This window comes from Erpetoichthys calabaricus, chromosome 3 (genome assembly GCF_900747795.2).
Source record: "Erpetoichthys calabaricus chromosome 3, fErpCal1.3, whole genome shotgun sequence".
In the NCBI taxonomy this organism is placed as follows: domain Eukaryota; kingdom Metazoa; phylum Chordata; class Cladistia; order Polypteriformes; family Polypteridae; genus Erpetoichthys; species Erpetoichthys calabaricus.
The window spans coordinates 210,683,267-210,689,266 of NC_041396.2; the positions used below are offsets into that span (position 1 = coordinate 210,683,267).

Sequence of the window (6,000 nt, forward strand, 5' to 3'; positions counted from 1 at the left end):
AGGTGTATCGGTGGCGGGTTGAAATTATTCTACCATGGTGTGGATGGGAAGAGATATGTGATATGGGTCATCCTGAAGGAACAGTATGTCAAGAGTGTTTTGTAGGTGACAAGAGTGACAGACATAGTGATGAATATGAAGTTAGAATGTTGTTAGTGCAAATCCCCCACAATTTGGTTGTGCGATGGATGAGACAGAAGATTTCTGGAGTGAGTTGAATGAAGTGGTGGAGAGTGTATTCAAGGGAGAGAGAGTGAGAGAGTGGTGATTGGAGCGTATTTCAATGGGCCTGTTGGTGAAGGGAACAGAGGAGATTAGACAGGAGTCCCCATGGATTATGATGTTTGCGGATGACATTGTGATCTATAACGAGAGTAGGGAGCAGGCTGAGGAGACCCTGGAGAGGTGGAGATATGCCCTAGAGGAGAACAATGAATGTCAGTAGGAACAAGACAATACATGTGTGTGAATGAGAAGCAGGTCAGAGGAATGGTGAGGATGCAGGAAGCAGAGTTGGCAAAGGTGGATGAGTTTAAATACTTGGGATCAATGGTCCAGAGTAATGGGGAGTGTGGAAGTGAGGTAAAGAAGAGAGTGCAGGCAGGGTGGAGTGGGTGAAGAAGAGTGTCAGGAGTGATTTGTGACAGACGGGTATCAGCAAGAGTGAAAGGGAAGGTCTACAGGATGTTAATGAGACCAACTATGCTATACGGGTTGGCATTAATGAAAACACAGGAGACAGAGCTGGAGATGGCAGAGTTAAAGATGCTAAGATTTGTATTGGTTGTGACGAGGATGGACAGGATTAGATATGAGTACATTAGAGGGTCAGCTCAGGTCGAATGGTTTGGAGTCAATGCCAGAGAGAAGAGATTTAGTTGGTCTGGACATGTGCAGAGGAGAGATGCTGGAAATATTGGGAGAAGGATGCTAAGGATAGAGCTGCCAGGCAAGAGGAAAAGAGGAAGGCTTAAGCGAAGGTTAATGGATGTAATGAGAGAGGACATGCAGGTGGTGAGAGTGACAGAGAAAGATGAAGAGAACAGGATAATATGGAAATAGATGATCCTCTGTGGTGATCCCTAACAGGTGCAGGTGAAAAACAAAGAAGACAACAACGACAGAATATATGAAGAGTATAACATTCAGATATGAATTATTTAACTGATTGGAAAGTTGGAGTATTTTCTGTTATTCGTTTACTTCATCCAAGAGACAGACATTACATTTTTGGTTTTTAAAAATTTTGTCATAGAGTGATGTGTGATAAAGATTAACTCACATTACCATGCAGCTGTTTGAACAGGCACACAAAAGCTGTAGCTATGATCACTGCCATTTCAACTGCCTCTGAAGATCTGTTTTGCCGACAGGAGCATCTTTCGGGCATGCAAAAGAGGAAAATACTATATACAAAATATTTAAATTGAAATAATCACTCTCCTAATCTGAAACCATGAACTAACCTGTAATTGAAACTGTACAGAGTATTACTGTTTTAAGGACTGACATGCACATGAGGTTTGCATTGGCAGGAGAGATTAAAGTATTCATTGATCCATCAATCCTCTAAACCCACTTATCCAGGGCAGGTGGCAGCTGGAGCCTATCTTAGCAAAACAATGGGCACAGGCAGGAACAAGCACTGGACATGGTGACAGCACCTCAATGGGTGAACACACACATACACATCAGGGGATGATTTTGCATCACCAATTCACCTAAACTGCATGTCTTTGGACTGTAGGTAGAAACCAGAGCAAACCCACAGGGACCCACATGCAAACTCCATACAGGGAGCATCGGGGGCAACCCCCAGACCTTTTACTATGCGCCACTGTGCAACAAATTAATTGATTAACATATTTAAATTAACTGTGGCTCTAAAAATTGAGGATTTATTTTACTAACATAGTGCAACTGTGCTTGTGGGGGGCGGGCCCCCATGGCTACTCTTTAAAATCTGCTTAATGCCAGTAATATCTAAAGTTCACATTCATTGAGATTTCTGTGTTCTTCCACATCACTCAAGAGCATGACCAAGTTATGAATATTCAAAAAATGCAGTTTTTCAAGCCATACATAGTTACTGGCAGGAGGTGACATGGAGCTGCTAAAACCATATACAACAGTGCATAGTTTTAAGTTGATTTGGGATTTATAAAAGAACTTGAAATGTGAATTGGCATACAGTACATTGATTTTGTTTGCACGTACACCATTTTTGACGTTCTAGCATAATATGGAATCTAAGGAACATCAAAGCTAGCAAAGCCATTGAGGTACATGATTGCCCCAGATTTTGTTTATCAACATTGATGCTGATAGAATAGCCTATTGGTATTGTAAACATTAAGTGTTTCTCCCTCACTTACTCACACAAGTTTTATTTATTTTAGGAATATGGTAAAGTTCAAAGTAATATCTCCAAGTTATGACTGCATAATCAAATTTTCTTTTTGTGAATATTTTGTGGTCCTGCCATATCACTGAGCAAAACCATTGTTGGTAATGCACCAAATTAACTCATGTTTAAAAGTAAAAGAAAACCTCTGACTTATATTTGTTTGGTAGGCAATTTAGCATAACACCTAAAAGCACTCCACTTTAAAATCCATGGTCACTGGTTTGACGTCTGCCTGACTCTGCCCCACTTAAGCTGCCTGAGTTAGAACTGCAAAATGAATGTAATCAATTGTACTTTAGAGAAGTGGTACAGAAAAGTTTTATGACATTGCAGAGGCATTCTTAAAGTACATTTTTTCACCATTGTTATACAAATATCACACATAATGAAATATTCTGACTTCACAGAAAATCCCTAGCACAAGCCATATCTTAACCTCTTTCTTAACCTCTTTTGAAAATATACTTGGTTAAAAGAAATGAATATTTCAGAATAGAAAGTTTTGTAAAGTGTTGTTATCCATTGTTACTGGTACCCTGAACAAATACCGCATCAGCATGAGCACATCAAAGCAGTCAAAGCCATTGAGGTTAATGTGTATGTAGTATAAATCCATTTGTTATTTTATCTATTAAAATTCACCTAACAAATCTCCTAAGCCTTCTGTTAGGTTCAGCAGGGACTTTTCTTTCCATTCATACTGGACTCAAAAACACTTTTAACATCCATTCCAACAGACTGTTAAGTGTCACAACCAGCACGGACATTAAAGAAAAATAAAATCAGATGGCACAATAAGAGTGTATGAATGTTTTATCAAAATAACAAAACAAAACAAAAAAAACAGCACTAGCTTCAAATAAAGCTCAACTCTGACACCACATAACACTCTCCAGAGCTTGTTTCATCAGAAATGTGTCAGCATACAGAGTGGATATCTGCTAAGTTTTAACTCTCCCCCAATGGGTACATGTACAAACATCACTGTAATGCAAATAAAGCAAAGTGAGTGGCAAAACACGCTTAAAAAAATAAAAATGTGCACCAAATACAAATAAGTAATATACAGAAACGCAAGAAAAGTAACAAAAACTCATAATAAAAGACATCCCAAAAATATCTACCTGTTTTCATGTGACCATCATTCACGGTGTCATATGTGGATAAAGAAACCTTTCCATCATGCCGCTTGACCATACTCAACGGCATCATAATGATCAGGGATATCTGGAATAATGCAAGATTGGCAGCCCAGTGACACAAATGAAAAATAGAGATGTTTAGGAGAACTTACAAAAAAAGAGTGTGAAATGTTTCCAATTAATTGCAGAACCTTACAACAATCAGTCTATATCCTCACACAGGCTCACTGGGGTCTGCTGCAGCCAATCCCATCCAAAACATGGGGCGCAAGGCAGGAACAAACCCCAGACAGAGCACCAGCCAAGTGCAGGGCACACACAAACACTAGGGACAATTTAGGATCGCCAATGCACCTAACCTGCATGTCTTTGGGAGGAAACCAGAGCATCCGGAGGAAACCCACGCAGACATGGGGAGAACATGCAAACTCCACACAGGGAGGACCTGGGAAGCGAACCCAGGTCTCCTTACTCCGGGGCAGCAGCGCTACCACTGCGCCACCGTGCCGCCCAGACTATTAATTATTCTTAGATATGCTCTGGTGTAACCAAAGGTTTAAAGTGTGCCAATGTGATCTGTGAGGTTTAGTCCACAGTACATTGTTTTACTTAAGATGGATGACTGTGGCCATGCATAAACACAGCCAAGGCAAATTGACAGGGAGAAAACATTACTGCTATGTAAACCACTTGACAGAGAGATGGCAAGAGACAAGTGAAGACAACTCAGGTAGGCTATTAAAAGACAATAGGTGTACCCCATGGCCCAATGGTCAGTTTCTGGTCAACAGTTACTGCATGCTATTTCCATTTACCTTATGCCAGCAAAAGAGTGTAGCCCATGTTTGGCAAGTGCATGTTCTTATTTTGGAAAAAAAGACAATGAAAAGAAGTATAAAGCTCTGGCAACTGCACTGAACATTAGAGTTCACCTACAGAAAGATGGAAGACATCACTCCAGTCCATACCTAGGAACCATGCCTCCTGCACTCTAAATGGCCAGAGGCAAATGCTGGAACCCCATGACAGTGTGATTTTGCCAGGAACTCTCCTTCAAAAATTGTATTATTGTGAGTGTACAGCCAATATTAAAAGAAGCTAACTGTATCCTTTATTTTTATTGTTCATTTCTTTATGTTAGAAATACTGCCCTACCACTAGGGAAAGATATTATATACAGTATCTGCAGTATAGTTGCAATCTTTAATGAACATATTCCAGGGAGCGTATGACCCCTGTTTAATGCACCTGGTATGTAAAAACATAGAATCGAAAAAGGCTGAATATTGTGTTTAGAGGAGAACTGTTCAAATCATGAAAAGGTATTCTCAACAGTCTTTGAACACTTCAATATTATTCCAATAATATAAGTTAAATTCAGAATTTTAACATACAATTGTGTTAAAGTGAACTGTATCTTCTTTCTTCTTTCCATATTCAACTTTGTGCTTTGGTACATGTATAATAAGAACACCTTAAGTGCTGCTAACTCTCCCTCCAACTAGTTAGGAGTGTTGTGCAATAACCTTTACATCCACATTGTTGACTCTACTAGTTATGCAGCAAATCCTGATACCAAACTACCAAAGTAATTTATAGGCCTTCTGTACTTATCTTTCTCTCTCCTTATCATTTTGTGATCCTTTGTTTTTCACACTGTCAGAATTTAGTTTTTAGACATTTATACCCTTTAAATACTTTCTCCTCAGTATCAAATTTAGTCTTAGTTAAAAATATATTTGCTTAGTTTTTTTCAGTCAAAAGGCAACTGTTTTTAATATTGGCTTGATTTGTCTTGCTTAAATATACATGAATATATTTTTCAGATAAGCATACTTACCTGCAATATTAAAACTATTAAACTGGCTTTTCTTTTAACACGTTATATTTATACAAGTACTACCAATGTGGTTTATTTTTTCCTGCAGTTTAAGACAAATCTGAAAGATACAAAATAGGTAACAGTCCTAAGCAAAACTTAAATTTAACTGCCGTTGAAAGCCTGAAGTTCTTTTAATTTTAGGTACAGGCTGATGATGCCTCTGTCAGATACTGCTGCAACAAAGAGTTCTTGCCTGCAGGGTACCAAATGACAGCCTGTTCTTATTTCTAAGAATAGCCCAAAATATCACAGCTTAGCTGTATTACTTTGCAGAAAATGTCCAGGTTTATTTTAAATGAGAACATCTGTCTACAACTTTCAGAAAAACTTTATAGCTTATTGTGTATATTTATCAGCACATTCACTAGTACAAAATTTACAATGGCATCACTTTAATACACTAGAGAAATCTTTAAATAAGGAAGTTTAATTATAGTTTTTCAATCTAAGAAGCACGCATTGCTTTAACATATAAAGCATACCTTTAAAAATTATATCTATTTCCAGTGTTTTGCCCTAAAGCAACTGCGTTATATCTCATTTTAGCTGCCTTTAATATCATTCATAAT

At 38.3% G+C, this 6,000-nt stretch overlaps 1 long non-coding RNA gene across 1 annotated transcript in view; it reads right to left on the reverse strand.

Annotated features, from left to right (window-relative positions):
* Positions 1-4,052, reverse strand: part of LOC127527178 (uncharacterized) — an 80,653-nt gene extending 76,601 nt beyond the window's left edge. Inside the window, exon 1 of the long non-coding RNA XR_007934480.1 lies at positions 3,868-4,052. This is a non-coding gene — a long non-coding RNA (uncharacterized LOC127527178). The remainder of the gene's footprint in view (positions 1-3,867) is intronic.
* Between the last annotated feature and the right edge of the window lie 1,948 nt (positions 4,053-6,000).